General features: G+C 38.0%; 1 pseudogene; it reads left to right on the top strand.

The window, feature by feature from the left end:
* Positions 1-1,912: 1,912 nt before the first annotated feature.
* On the top strand, positions 1,913-2,352 carry LOC101003840 (annotated as a pseudogene).
* The last annotated feature ends 14,554 nt before the right edge of the window (positions 2,353-16,906 follow it).

Raw genomic sequence — 16,906 nt, 5'->3', positions numbered from 1 at the left:
TGACACAGGATATTTTCAACACATATAATTAAAAATTCAAATCCTGAGTATATAAAGAATTCCTATAAATAAGTTAGAAAAAGAAAGCGAACACAAATAAAAAGGTCCTAAGACTAAAGTAACTATTTCATGTAAATGGATATCCAAATGACACAATAGCCATATGCAAATGTACTCAACTTAATTACCAATAAAATAATACAAATTAAAAATAACATGAGAAAGCAGTACATGATTACCAAGCTAACTAAAATTGATAAGAATAAGAATAGGAAAATACTAGTGTTGGTGAGGATATGGGACAACAGAAATTCATACACTGTAGGTATATTCACTTTTGAAAATAGTTTAGAATTATTCAGTAATATTGAAAATAATTTCACATTATCTAATTAAAATAAAGAAAGCCTAGATAGTTTTGTAAATGTACATAAAAAAACATGTACTGTAATGTTCATAGCATCGTTGATGTTATAGCCCCAGACAGGAAATAATCCAAACATCCATTAACAGTAGAGTGAATAAATAAATGGTAGTATGTTGACAAACTAGAATGCTCTCCAACAATAAAAATTAACTACATTCACATCAATAAAATGGCTTTCATAAACATGGAATTTAGCAGAAAATAAAAGTCAACAAAGGATTCAACATAATTTCATTTTAATGCCACTTAAAAAAAAGAAAAAACAATATCATAATTTAAAATATATGCAAACAGATAGTAATGCTCCAAAAAAAAAAAAAAAACAAAAAAAAAACAAGATTTGAAAGGAAAGGGTAAAAGCAAGAAGAAACATACAATAGGTCTATGAGTTAACTGGCGAGTTTCTAATTCTTAACTTGGGTGTTATTTAAATGTGTGTTTGCCCGAATCCAGCAGCACATCAAAAACTTGCCCACCACCATCGAGTAGGCTTTATCCCTGGGATGCAAGGTTGGTACAACATATGCAAATTAATAAATCTGATTCATCACATAAGCAGAACTAAAGACAAAAACCACCTGATGATCTCAAAAGATGCAGAAAAGGCTTTTGATAAAATTTGACATCCACTGTGAACTAAAAACTCTCAATAAACTAAGTATTGAAGAAACATACCTCAAAATAATAAGAGCCATATATGACAACCCCACAGCCAACATCATACTGAATGGTCAAAAGCTGGAAGCATCCCCCTTGAAAACTGGGACAAGACAAAAATATCCTCTCTCACCACTCTGATTCAATATAGTATTGGAAGTTCTGGCCAGGGCAATCAAGCAAGAGAAAGAAAGAAAGGGCATCCAGATAGGAAGAGTGGTAGTCAAACTATCCCTGTTTGCAGATGACAAAGATGTGAAAAGCAATTGCAACAAAAGTAAAAATTGACAAATGGGATCTAATTAAACTAAAGAGCTACTCCACAGAAAAAAAAAAAAAAAAGAAAGAAAAGAAAAGAGTATACAGACAACCTGCCGAAGGGAGAAAATTTTCGCAAAGTATGCAGCTGGCAAAGGTCTATATCCAGCATCTATAAGTAACTTAAATTTACAAGAAGAAAACAACACCATTCAAAAAGTGGACAAAGGACATGAACAGACGCTTTTCAAAATAAAACATATATGTGGCCAACAATCATATGAAAAAAACCCAACATCACTGATCATTAGATAAATGCCAATCAAAACCACAATGAAATACCATCTCACACCGGTCAGAATGGCAATTATAAAGTCAAAATAGTAACAGATGCTGGCAAGGTTATGGAGAAAGGAATGCTTATACATTGTTTGTGGGAGTGTAAATTAGTTCAACCATTGTGGAAGACAATGTAGTGATTCCCCAAAGACCTAAAGACAGAAACACCATTTGACCCAGCAATCCCATTACTGGGCATATACTCAAAGACAAATAAATCATTCTACTGTAAAGACACATGCTTGTCCTCTTTCTGCCATCTTTCTGCACCGCCACAATGGTGCGCATGAATGTCCTAGCTGATGCTCTCAAGAGGATCAACAATGCGGAAAAGAGAGGCAAACACGAGGTGCTTATTAGGCCGTGCTCCGAAGTCATTGTCTGGTTTCTCATTTTGATGATGAAGCATGGTTACATTGGCGAATTTGAAATCACTGATGATCACAGAGCTGGGAAAATTGTTGTGAACCTCACAGACAGGCCGAACAAGTGTGGAGTGATCAGTCCCAGATTTCATGTGCAACTCAAAGATCTAGAAAAATGACAGAATAATCTGCTTCCATCCCGCCAGTCTGGTTTCATTATACTGACAACCTCAGCTGGCATCATGGTCCACGAGGAAGCAAGACAAAATACACACAGGAGGGAAAATCATGGAATTCTTTTTCTAGGGATGTAACACATATATTTACAAATAAAATGCCTCATTAAAAAAAAAACATACATGCACATGTATGTTCACTGCAACACTATTCACAATAGCAAAGACATGGAATCAACCTAAATGCCCGTTAATAATAGGCTGCATAAATAAAATGTGGAACATATATACTGTGGAATACTAGGCAGCCATAGAAAAGAATGAGATCATGTCTTTTGCAGGGAAATGGATGGAGCTGGAGGCCTTAACCTTAGCAAACTAACACAGGAATAGAAAACCAAATACTGCGTATTCTCACTTATAAGTGAGATCTAAATTATGAGAACACATGGATACATAGAGGAGAACAACACACACTGGGGCCTGTAGGAGGGTGAAGGGTGGGAGGAAAGAAAAGATTTTTTTACAATAACTAATAGATACTAGGCTTAATACTTGGGTGATGAAATAATCTGTACAACAAACCCCTATGAAACAAGTCTTCCTGTGTAACAAACCTGCACATGTACCCTGAACTTAAAAATAAATAAATGAAGTTAAATAAATGTGTGATTGCTTTACAATTATTCCTTAAACTATACATTTTGGGATTCTTATACAAGTGTGTGATATATTTTTTCTTTTTTTTCTTTTTTTGAGATGGAATTTCACTCTTGTTGCCCAGGCTGGAGTGCAGTGGCGCAATCTTGGCTCACTGCAACCTCTGCCTTCCGGTTTCAAGTGATTCTCCTGCCTCAGCGCCTCAAGTAGCTGGGATTACAGGTGCCCACCACCACCACGCCCGGCTAATTTTTACATTTTTAGTAGAGACGGGATTTAACCATGTTGGTCAGGCTGGTCTCGAACTCCTGACCTCAGGTGATCTGCCCGCCTTGGCCTCCCAAAGTGTTGAGATTACAGGGGTGAGTCACTGTGCCAGGCCATATGTTATAATTCTTAAATGTGTAAAAATAATGTGTGGGGTAGCATTAGTCAGGAAAAGACTATAAGAAGGAGAAGTATAGGTAATCACTAGTTGAATGAGTGAGGAAATACCAGTCAAAACAACCTATTTTCTTTCAACAGATGTGCATTGAATGAACTGACTTGAATGACTGACTGCAGAGTCATGGTACAGAACACGGGCTGGTTTCAGGACCTGTGGAAACCAATAGGTACAGGAGCCTGAGTGCTATATTTAACTATTTAGTTTTATTAATTAAATTTGTTTCCTACTAAATGTTTTAACATTTTCTTAATCTCATTACTCATTGAATGCAAGAGTAATTCTTGACAACATATCTGTCTGTCTGTCTGTCTATCTATCTATCTATCTATCTATCTATCTATCATCTATCTATGTCCCATGTTTTATTCCTCTTCAATTTGGAAAAACAGCTTATTTAGTAGGTGTCTGATACATAATACACAGGAATTAATACCAAATTTGCACACGTGCTCCATTATAAAATGACTTTCTATTATCTAATGATTATCTAAAATCTAATGATTTTTACCAGACTCATCTAAAACCCTTTTAAAACTTCTTTTATTTTAATTAAAGCTGGTCTCTTAGTTAAGTGAATACGTCCTTCATGCCACAAAGTGACCTCCTGCCCAAAGCATTCTATTCAACTGAGAAGAGGACATATGATATGTCTTTCTCCTGAAGGTAGTGCTCATGTACCCTGGCATGAACACTGCAAATGCTGTTCTATTAAAAGTAATGAAGTAGGAATGTCAGTACAATTATCTGCAAACAGTTTGTGTCTGTTCAGGCTTTTTCACAGTTCAGGGTAATAACTGCTGTAGGCTTACAAAATTGATGTGCAGCATAGCCTAACTGCACGATGTTTATGTGGATGTTAACTCATAGTTGGCTTTTTTTTCTTCAGATACCCAAAGGCCTACCGAGAAGATGATTTTGGTCTCAAAATCAGTTACTAGAAGTGAATTGGGGAGTATCCAGTTCACAATATTTAGACAAAGGCTGTGTGTATGTATGTGTGTGTATAGTGTTTTACACTGTTTATGAAAAGGTTTTTTTTAATATGTGTTTATATATACGTATATGTATACACTTTTTTTTTCATGCTGTAGTGGTATCAATCACAGAGTTGGAGATAGGCTGACTAGTTTTTGCTAATTGTATGATTTGGTGCATTTACTTAGATTTTTCTTTGCCCCAGGCTCCTCAGATATAACAAGGGAAAATAGTATTACTTAACTCTTAGAATTATGCTAACAACCTTATATGAATACTAAATGAGATCAAACTTGTATGCTATTTATCCTAACATTGGGCATATAGTATCTAATAAATATCAGCTGTTAGCAGTCATAGTAAAAATAAAGAAAATACTGATATATACATCCCATGCATATCTAGATTTACTTTTATTGATAATAATTGATAAATATGTTTCTTTTCTTTGGCAACCCTCTATTTCATAGATAAACCAATCTTGCAGAATCAGTACAGACAGAAAAATTGTGGGCAGACTTCTAAGATGCCTGTAATGACTCTTGCCTCGTATTATTCATGCCCTTTTCTAATTCCCTCCACTTGCATCTGGGAAGAACCTAGTAACCCACTTCCAGTGAATTGCATAAAGCAAAGGTGATGGGATGGTACTACCAAGATTAGATTAGATGGCACTACCAAGATTAGATTAGTGATTGCCATCAGGCTAGCACACCTCTCTCTTGTCTTTTTGCTTGTTAGCTCTGATGACGCAAGCTGTTATGCTGTGAGTTGCTCTACAGAGTGGCCCAAGTGGCAAGAAATTGAGGGCAACCTCTGACCAATAGCCAGCAAATAACTGAGACTCTCAGAGAAACTGACATCTTCAGTATGACAACCATGAGCAACTGAATTTTGCCAGGGACCATGTGAATGGGCTTGGAAGGGGACTTTTTTTTTTCCAGTTGAGCCTTTCTATATCTGCAGTCCTAAACCCCACCTTGATTGCAACTTGAACCAGAACACTCAGTCTGGCCTCACCTGGATTCTCAAACTATGAGACAATAAACGTTTTTGTTTTAAGCCACTAAGTTTAGGTAGTTTGTTGTGCAGCAACAAATAACTAATATAAGGAGCAAGGATTTGAAACAAGAGCCATGTTTTCCAGTATACCAAATAATCTCTAAAGAGAAATTAGGGGACGTTCAGACCTTTATATGTAAACTACAAATACAACTGTTTTGTAGAAGAGATTGTGCTTACTCTGTTTCTTTAAATCTAAGCCTTGCTTTTATTCTTTTAAAAGCATTCTTCTCTACTTCCATAAAAAATGAATCCAAACAATAATTATTTTAGAAACTGTCTTTGTACCCAACTGATGTATTTATGATATTAAAAATGACTACTTTTATGGGTTTAAAGGCTTTATAAAGATTTATATATGATTTTCTGAAGGGAAATTGGAAATAAAAAAGGATAACAATAGGATATTAGGCAATAAGCAAGTCCAGAAACAAAGTAATTTATCTTTGTAGCCTTAGCAGTTAACACAGGATCTGGCACACAGAACACAACACAGGTTTGTTTTTCTTGCTCTATGAAAACAATCGTATTTTTTAAAAATAAGAACTATGTAAATAGAGTACAGATTTTAGAGCCAGGACTATTTTATTTCAAATGCTGCTTCTACCCACCACTAGCTATGTGACCTCAGGCAAGCCACTGTTCCCTTAGAAATGGAAAATTACAACTGAATTTCATTTTGTAAAAAGAAAAAATTGAGAAAGTTTGTTGAGAGGGACATAGTCCTTGTATTAGTCCGTTTTCATGCTGCTGATAAAGACATACCTGAGACTGGGAAGAAAAAGAAGTTTAATTGGACTTACAGTTCCACGTGGCTGGGGAGGCATCAAAATCACGGCAGGAGGTAAAAGGCACTTCTTACATGGCAGTGGCAAGAGAAAATGAGGAAGAAGCAAAAGTGGAAATCTCTGATAAGCCCATCAGATCTCATGAGACTTATTCACTATCATGAGAATAGCATGGGAAAGACCAGTCCCCATGATTCAATTACCTCCCCCTGGGTCCCTCCCACAACACATGGAAATTCTGGGAGATACAATTCAAGTTGAGATTTGGGTGGGGACACAGCCAAACCATATCAGTCCTGATAGATATTAAAATATTATAATGATAATTTTAAGTGAATGTTTATAGAAAAATAATAGGCACACAGTTCAGTGACTCAATATTAAGTGTCCATTAGTCAATCTAAGTACAGTTTGGTAATTTAAAAGTAGTAAATATAGGATTTCAAATAATTTAGGGAAAAAGGATATTTGGATAATAGGATGTTTAAATAATGGGATATTTACAAAAAACAAAAGACATGGAATACTTTATGACACATAAAAATTACCATGTTAAAACTCCAAAAATAAACTTGTTAGTGTATTAAAATACTAAATTAATACAAACAAGACCATTAACCTGTAAGAAATGTGTTCAAAGGATATAAAGCATAAATCCATAGGAAAACATACACAATTGTCTAGTACATCCGGGAAAAAGGACAGATTACCTCTCCTTTAAGTTGCAATCATGAAAGACCATGTAAAGCACTGACTTATAATTGCTTATTGGTTAGATTGCCAAAGATGAAAAGTAATGGTAGTATCAAATGTGTGTCATGATGCAGGGATGTTACCCAAACGCCAGAGTTTGATTGGGGTTCTAATACTCACTGCATAACCAGCCAATAATTGAGACAATGAATATTATCAGGGAAGAAGCCTTTATTCAGATGCTGCAGCTAAGGAGATGGAATATAAATCTTGAATCCATCTCCCCAATTCTCTGACTATAATTGAGGGTTTATATAGTGAGGAAGGAATGTAGCTATGTGCAGGAAAATGGGAATTAGGGAGGGAGGGAAAGAAGAGGATTTGGTCAACAAGAAGCAGATGATCAGTTAGAAAAGCAGGAATTAGGGGTTAAGGAAGAGGCATTTCAGCTCCTTAATACTATCTGGGAAGCCTGGGGGTTGGTTTCCCTAGGAGGGAATTCATATAAGACAAATGCAAGTTTCTAGCTTTAAGACCAGGAAGGTCAATTTCTATGTTTATTCAAACAAAAACAACAATAAAAACAAAAACCAACTGTAAATATAAGTTCTATGGGGAAATTGAACCTGTTTCAGGGAAACAAACTTTTATAAACTCTATGTGAGACAATACAATGAACAAGTCTTTATTGAGGGGCATTTGTCACTACCTATGATAAGTAAGAATCCACACACCATTCTAGGCCAGGCACAGTGGCTCATGTCTGTAATCCCAGCACTTTGGGAGTCTGAGGTGCGTGGATCACTTGAGGTCAGGAGTTTGAGATCAGCCTAGCCAACATGGTGATACCCTGCCTCAACTAAAAATACAAAACATTAGCAGGTGGTGGCATCTGTAATCCCAGCTACTTGGAAGGCTGAGGCAGGAGCATCACTTGAATCTGGGAGGCAGAGGCTGCGGTGAACCAAGATCGTGCCACTGTACTCTAGCCTGGGAGGCAGAGCGATACTCGCCTTAAAAAAAAAAAGAGAGAGAGAGAGAGAGAACCCACAAACCCACACACCACTCTTCTAGAAAATTCTGAGGGGATGTTTATAGTGGCATAAAGTTGGAATTTCCAAAATCAAGTTGTAAAAAGAGACACAGAAAGTAGGATAGCAAAACAAAACCTCACAGCAAGCAAACACAACAAAAATGGATAATAAAGTATCTCCATGGACTCCAAAATACAAGCAGATGGGATAAACCACCAATAACAATATTATTGCCTTGTACAAAATGTCTAGGAGGCATGAGAATAAAGCCAATGGACATCTAAATGACCTGGAAAAGATTCTCACCAGAAAACAGTCACTGCAAGTGAAGCCTGGTAAGATGCAAAATTCAGATTGTTATAAACTCCACAAAGTAAACAACATGTTTTCTTCAACAACAACAACAAAATGTAAGAAAAAAAGAAAGGGATAATGGGATGCCCAGGAAGCATTATATCAGGTTCCTGATTCAAGCAAACCATAAAACAACTGACAACTGAAAATACGGACACTGACTAGCTAGATATTTGAGGATTTTTAAAAAGAACTATTTTAATATGTACAAGTTGTATCACAGGTTACAATTAAAAGTCAATATCTCCTAGAGAGTTATATTGAAATATGTATAGATGAAATGGCATGATTTGCTTTATAAAAAGCAATGCTAATCATAAAAATGATATTCTTCAAAATAAAATGGGAAGGGAAGAAGTGGATGGGAATACAGGTGAAACAACACATGCTGTTTGTCGATAATGATTGAAAGAGAATGCTGATTACTTGTGGGTTTTGTACTATTCTTTTTTAGTACATGCTTAACATTTTTGATAATACGTTAAAATTGCATACACCATTGACTTGGTAATTTTACTTCTATCAGTTTATCTACAGATATACTAACAAATATAATTGTGAAACAGATGTAAAATGAACAGCAAAAAATCTAGAACTAACTTAAAGGAGAGGTTGTACCCGGTTGAAAAACATAAACTGTTATAACAAATAATAGAAATATATAGGTATTAATTGGCAAGCTTCTTGTGGACTAACCATAATGTTAAAAAAAGAAACTTGCACCAAATTATTTATCCTAAGTAATATATTAAATCTACATATAGCAGTCCTCCCTTATCTACGACTTCACTTTTCATGATTTCAGTTATCCACAGACAACTGCGGTTCAAAAATATTAAATGGAAAATTTTAGAAATAAACAATTTATAAGTTTTAAATTGCATGTTGTTCTGAGTAGCATGATGAAATCTCGCATCATCCTGCTCCGTCCCACCCAGGATGTGAATCATCCTTTCGTCCAGCACATTTATACTGTATGAATGTATAGAAAAAAATACAGTATATATAGAGAGGTCAGTAAAATCTTCAGTTTCAGGTATCCACCGGAAGTCTTGAAACATATTTCCTGTGGATAAGGGCAGACTACTATATATAAATTTAGGTCAGTGAGATATATATATATAAAATTAAATAAAGTGTGTGTATATATGCTTGTAAATATATATATACACACACACATATATGTGTGCACGCACACACGACCACACATATACCTTGTATGTCCCTAGAATATTTTTGGTAGAATATGCACCCAACTGGTATCAGTGGCAAGTTTTATAACATGCTTTTTTTTGTTTTATTTTGTTTTCATTATCACTTATCCATTTATTCACTCATTCATTTAACATGTATTTATTTAGCATATACTATTGTCATGTACTATTGTAGGTATTAGAATATGCTACTTAACAACACAAACATAAATCACTGTTCTCCCAGAAATATAATCTTGAGAGATGGATAATATACCAGATAAATAGGTAAGAATTATAGTATGTCAAGAGAGAAACAGAAAAGGAGTGGGAGAGGGAGATTGATGAATTTTTAGATAGAATGGCTAGGGAAAGTCACATTGAAAGGGCAACTTTTAAGTAAAGACCTGAAGGAAATGTGGGAAATAAGCTTAGTGATTTTCTTGCCAAAAAGCTGTAAAGCAGAGAGAACAGCAATTAGAAGATTTTGTAGCAAGGTTATGTCTTCTAAATTTGAGGAACAGCTTGGAGAACAGTGTGGCTGAGAGGAATGTGGGGAACGGTTGTAGGAGATGAATTCAGAGAGGAAGCTGGGCGCTGAACCTTGCAGTAAAGATTTAGTATTTTACAATGAGAGAGATGGGAAAGGGCATCAGATCTTTCTTGTTTCTGGAATACTTGCTTTAGAGATTTTCCTTTTATAGTTGTTTTGTTGTGATTTATAAGAAGTTTGTATTATTTTTCATAGGAAGATCCTTATAAAAAGACATCTGCAATTGTCTTCATTTAATTTGAAAGTGTTATGATTTCCAAAAAAAAAAAAAAAAAAAAAAAAGGCTTTCTATTAGCTTGGCTGTCAATGGCCATTCATCTGTGTGAGAACCACAGAAACCAAACCTTGAGTCATTTTTAAATAGTCTTGAGTTTACGTCTAATAATCTTCACTATTCTCTCTTGTAACCACCTGCTAAAACTCATCTCTTCACGTGTCACTGCACCTAGATCTACTCTGTGTTTGTTCTATGTAACTCCCGATAACATAAATACCTGCATGCAGACACAAGATATTGCTTTTATGAACAGAAATTCATTTTCCCAACAAGTGATTTTACCAGCCAATCACTTATAATCTATAAGTAATTATATCATGCTGGTCACATGTCTTGTGTGTCACCTAAAGAGAGTGTTACATCTTTCTAAAGTCATTCAGTAAGATGGCATGTCCTCATGAAGAGAAAAGTAATATCCCATATATGATCATCTCCCCTCTAATAAGATAGTAGAGCTATCCTTCAATGGTCACCTCATGGTGTGTTTGCCAGTATAGCCCTTGCTAAACCGTATTTAGTGCTGGTTCCTAATTGAGTAGTTAAGTGTTGTATAGACAGCTTTTATTTATGAGTCAAGAAAGAAAAGAAAGATATGTGTTGCTATCAAGTTTTAATTGAAGCACACTTTACTATCTTTTGACTAAGTACCTCATTGCCATTTTCATAATGATTACAACCTTGAGAGGAAGCTCTTCTGATAACTGCAGGCTGGTAATGAGAAAGCATGCTGTGCTGTAGCTAAATGACAGCTGAGATTTCCCTCACAATAATATAGAATCTATGAAGAGATTAGAATTAAATGGAATTGTCCTGTTTTAAGCAGTCTAAAAGGAGCCTTTGATGTGAACTTGCAGCTTAATGTTGAAATGTAAAGCTCTGTCACTCTCTCCTTATGTTTAAAGAAATGGCATGATATTACCTCTCCTCACCTCCACCAAAAAAAAAAAAAAAAATACTAATTTTCACTGAATGCTCTATCAGTTAGGAGTTATGTTTAACTGTCTATGACAGGAATGTCTAAATAATGATGACTAAAACAAGACATATTTATTTCCTCACTGATTAAAGAGGTCTGACAACAAAAGCCAAAATTGACAAATGGGATCTCATTAAACTAAAGAACTTCTGCACAGCAAAAGAGACTACCATTAGAGTGAACAGGCAACCTACAGAATGGGAAAAAATTTTTGCAATCTACTCATCTGACAAAGGGCTAATATCCAGAACCTACAAAGAACTCAAACAAATTTACAAGCAAAAAACAAACAACCCCATCAAAAAGTGGGCAAAGGATATGAACAGACAGTTCTCAAAAGAAGACATTCATACAGCCAACAGACACATGAAAAAATGCTCATCATCACTGGCCATCAGAGAAATGCAAATCAAAACCACAATGAGATACCATCTCACACCAGTTAGAATGGCAATCATTAAAAAGTCAGGAAACAACAGGTGCTGGAGAGGATATGGAGAAATAGGAACACTTTTACACTGTTGGTGGGATTGTAAACTAGTTCAACCATTGTGGAAAACAGTATGGTGATTCTTCAAGGATCTAGAACTAGAAGTACCATATGACCCAGCCATCCCATTACAGGGTATATACCCAAAGGATTATAAGTCATGCTGCTATAAAGACACATGCACACGTATGTTCATTGAGGCACTATTCACAATAGCAAAGACTTGGAATCAACCCAAATGTCCATCAGTGACAGACTGGATTAAGAAAATGTGGCACATATACACCATGGAATACTATGCAGCCATAAAAAAGGATGAGTTTGTGTCTTTTGTGGGGACATGGATGCAGCTGGAAACCATCATTCTCGGCAAACTATCACGAGAACAGAAAACCAAACACCACATGTTCTCACTCAGAGGTAGGAATTGAACAATGAGATCACTTGGACATGGGAAGGGGAACATCAGACACCAGGGCCTATTGTGGGGTGGGGGAAGAGGGGAGGGATGGCACTGGGAGTTATACCTGATGTAAATGACGAGTTGATGGGTGCTGATGAGTTGATGGGTGCAGCACACCAGCATGGCACATGCATACATATGTAACAAACCTGCATGTTGTGCACATGTACCCTAGAACTTAAAGGATAATTAAAAAAAAAAAAAAAGCTGCCTGAAAGTTGGCAGTTTACATTTGTACAGAACTTTGGCTTCTTCATTGTCTTTGCTTTGCCATCTTTAGCGTATTGCCTTTTTTTCTTTCTTCTTTTTACTTTTTTTTTTTTTTTCTCTTTTGTCCACGCTGGAGTGCAAAGGCAGGATCTCAGCTCACTGCAGCCTCCGCCTCCTGAGTAGCTGGAATTACAGGTTCCCGCCACCATGCCATGCCCGGCTATATTGTGTGAGTGTGTGTGTGTGTGTGTGTGTGTGTGTGTGTGTGTGTGTGAAGATGGATTTCGCCATGTTGGCCAGGCTGGTCTCGAACTCCTGAGCTCAAGAGATTCGCCTACCGCAGTCTCTCAAAGTGCCGGGATTACAGGTGAAAGCCACTGTGCCCGGCAGCCTATAGCTTTTTCTATTTCAAGCTTTCCTAATGGTCCAAGATGGCTGCTAGAGTTCTAACCATCATAGCAACATTCCAACAAGAATAAGGAAGAAGAAGAAGAAAGGTAAAGGACTCACTGCTAGCTGAGGCAGCTCCCTGGAAAAAAAAATCAATAATGTCTACCTACATCTCATTGGCCAGCTCTCACTATAAGAAAGAATCAGCAATATAGACTTTTAGATGGGCTAATTGCATCTTTATAATATAAGGGTTTTATTAAAAGTAATTGCAAACACTGCAATTACTTTTGCACCAACCTAATAGTAAGAGTACTCATAGTTTACTTGGCTGACCTCTGCTGATATTGATCCTGCCTTTATAAAAGGGAAGCTCCGAATGACGGCTGGGCCTGAGTAACAAATAGCTGGTTAGTCACTAAAGAGTGAGTTTACTCTGTCACTCCTTTCCAACATTTTAACTATAAAAGAGAGTACATTTGAAAGCCTGCTGATTGAGGAGTAGGTCAAGAAATCAATGATTGTGGACTTAATAATGGATCCCTAAAGTTTTTTCTACTTTGATTTCCTTCCTTTATATCCTATCATTTATCTACCTAATGAATATTTGGTTTATGCTTTCTGTAAGGAAACACAGCGTGAAGGTTAGTGTGTTAAAGCTTTTGCTGACCCTGCTGTTAAGAAATGTGTTTAAAGGTGGGTACAGTGGCTCGCACTCATAATTCCAATGATTTGGAAAGCTGAGGCAGGAGCATCACTTAAGACCAGAAGTTCAAGAGTAGCCTGGGCAACATATCTAGACCTCCATCTCAGAAAGAAAAAAAGAAAGAGAGAGAGAAAAATACATTTGAATATGTTTGATCTAGTCTTTCTGAAATTACTTGAGCTTCAGAAACCACCTCCTCTTGCCTCGCCTTAAAAACACACATAACATCTCAAAGAACAGAAAAATACCAAAATAGTTCGGGAAACATGGAGTTAAGTCTTAGAGGAGCTTCTTTATGCTTCATCAAGACAGAAATGTTATCATGATTGAGATTATTTTGAAGGTATGATAACTTTTTCTAACTCTTTGAATAAGAGATATAATATAAATACCAATTTACTGGGAACCACTAAGCTTACTTTGAGATCAGTAAATCAGTATTTTTTTCTTGTCCTTTGAAGAACTACAAAATGGAAATACTTATCCAAAAGCTTTATCTTTAGCCCTTTGTATTTCAGTTTTTAACACAGTAAACCTTCTCTTGCCAAGCCATGGTAGCTTTTGGTAGAGAAAAGAACCCTAGCAGGATGTGTTTTTTAAAAAAAATAAAAAAACCCATAAATCCCTGGAACTTGTAAGAGACCCTCTTTATTCTGCCATTTTTTTCACATTACTTTCCTTCCCCAAATTCATTTAATGTAGTTTGGAGTTCCAGTTCAAGTTCCAAGTGGATCCCTGTATGATTTATTACAAAAGAGATCACATAATAGCAGCTAAATAAAATGCATGTCAGGTCATCTATTCTTTCATTTAAGAAAAATGTTTATTAGAATAGTTGGCAAGATGGCCAAATAGGAACAGCTTTGGTCTGCAGCTCCCAGTGAAATCAAGGCAGAAGGTGGGTGATTTATTCATTTCCAACTGAGGTACCTGGCTCATCTCACTAGGACAGGTTAGATAGTGGTTGCAGCCCACAGAGGGTGAGCCAAAGCAGGGTGGGGCATCCCCTCACCCGGGAAGTTCAAGGGGTCAGGGAGCTCCCTCCCCTAGCCAAGGGAAGCCTTGAGGGACTGTGTCGTGAGGAATGGTGCATTCCGGCCCAGATACTACACTTTTTCTATGGTCTTCACAACCCGCAGACCAGGAGATTCCCTCCGGTGCCTGCTCCACCAGGGCCCTGGGTTTCAAGCACAAAACCGGGTGGCCACTTGGGTAGACACAGAGCTAGTTGATGGAGTTTTTTTTCATACCCCAGTGGCGCCTGGAAGCAAGACAGAACTGTTTACTCCCCTGGAAAGGGGGCTGAAGCCAGGGAGCCAAGTAGTCTAGCTCAGCAGATCCTACCCCCATGAAGCCTAGCAAGCTAAGATCCACGGGGTTGAAATTGTCGCTGTCAGCACAGCAGTCTGAAGTCGACCTGGAATGCTGGAGCTTGGTGGGGAGAGGGACATCCGCCATTACTGAGGCCTGAGTCTGTGGTTTTCCCCTCACAGTGTAAACAAAGCCGCCAGGATGTTCAAACTGGGCAGAGCCCACTGCAAGTTGGCAAAGCTGCTGTAGCCAGACTGCCTCTCTAGATTCCTCCTCTCTGGGCAGGGTATCTCTGTAAGAAAGGAAGCAGCCTCAGTCAGGGGCTTATAGATAAAACTCCCATCTTTCTGGGACAGAGCATCTGGGGGAAGGGGCGGCTCTGGGGACAGCTTCAGCAGACATAAACATCCCTGCCTCCTGACTCTGAAAAGAGCATTGGATCTCCAGGCACAGTGTTCAAGTTCTGCTAAGGGACAGACTGCCTCCTCAAGTGGGTCCCTGACCCCCATGTTTCCTGACTGGGAGACATCTCCCAGCAGGGGTCGACAGACACTTCATACAGGAGAGTTCTGGCTGTCATCTGGTGGGTGCCCCTCTGGGACGAAGCTTCCAGAGGAAGGAACAGGCAGCAATCATGGCTGTTCTGCAGCTTCTGCTGGTGATACCCAGACAAACAAGGTCTAGAGTGGACCTCCAGCAAACTCCAGCAGACCTGCAGCAGAGGGGCCTGACTGTTAGAAGGAAAACTAACAAACAGGAAGGAATAGCATCAACATCAACAAAAAGGACATCCACACAGAAACCCCATCCAAAGGTCACCAACATCAAAGACCAAAGATAGATAAATCCATGAAAATGAGGAAAAACCTGCACAAAAAGACTGACAATTCCAAAAATCAGAATGCCTCTTCTCCTCCAAAGGATCACAACTCCTCACCAGCAAGGGAACAAAACTGGAAGAGAATGAATTTGGCAAACTGACAGAAGTAGGCTTCAGAAGGTGGGTAATAACAAACTCCTCCCAGCTAAAAGAGCATGTTCTAACCCAATGCAAGGAAGCTAAAAACCTTGAAAAAAGGTAAGAGGAATTGCTAACTATAATAACCAGTTTAGAGAAGAACATAAATGACCTGACAGAGCTGAAAAACACAGCATGAAAACTTCATGAAGCATACACAAGTATCAATAGCCAAATTGATCAAGCAAAAGAAAGGATATCAGAGGTTGAAATTCAACTTAATGAAATAAAGCATGAAGACAAGATTAGAGAAAAAAAGAAAGAAAAAGAATGAACAAAGCCTCAATAAATGAAACTATGTAGAAAGGAATGAATCTACATTTGATTGGAGTACCTGAAAGTGATGGGGAGAATGGAAACAAGTTGGAAAACACTCTTCAGGATATAATCCAGGAGAACTTCCCCAACCTAGCAAGGCAGGCCAACATTCAAATTCAGGAGAAATGAGAGGAGCAAGATGGCCCGGTAAAGACAGCTCAGTCTCCAACTCCCAGCCAGCCACACAGAAGACCAGTGATTTCTTACTTTCAACTGAGGCACTGTTCATCTCACTGTGATCGGGTGCTAAGCTTAAGCTCCCACGAGAGTTGAAGCAGGCTTTGTGCTTGGGGGAAGGGGAATCTTTCCCAGCTAGGGGAACTGAGACACACAACACCTGCAAATCGGGTAATCCCCACCCCAATATTGCGCTTAAGCAAACAGGCAATAATTCAGGAGATCATATCCTTACACTATCGGATCGAGCCTCCTCATTACAGCACAGCAGTCTGTAGATCCACCGGTACAAGCATAGGAGGGGCCCGCCCATTGCTGAGGCTGGCAGAGGTAAAACGCTGCTGGGAAGTTCCAACTGGGTGGAGCTCACAGCAGCCTGCTGAAACCTGCCTGTCTCTGTAGACTCCACCTGGGGCCACACAACAACAACAACAACGACAACAACAAAGCAGAAACCTCTGCAGACGCAAACGACTTTGTCTTTCGACAGCTTTGAAGAGAAAGAACTCTGCGTTGGAGATCTGAGAACGGACAGACTGCCTGCTCAGAAGAACCCAACAAACGTAAACGAAATCCAGCGGTCATCAA

This window comes from Papio anubis, chromosome 3, assembly GCF_008728515.1.
Source record: "Papio anubis isolate 15944 chromosome 3, Panubis1.0, whole genome shotgun sequence".
Classification (NCBI taxonomy): domain Eukaryota; kingdom Metazoa; phylum Chordata; class Mammalia; order Primates; family Cercopithecidae; genus Papio; species Papio anubis.
The sequence above is the reverse complement of the archived record's forward strand: the minus strand, read 5'-3'. Positions and strand labels throughout refer to the sequence as shown.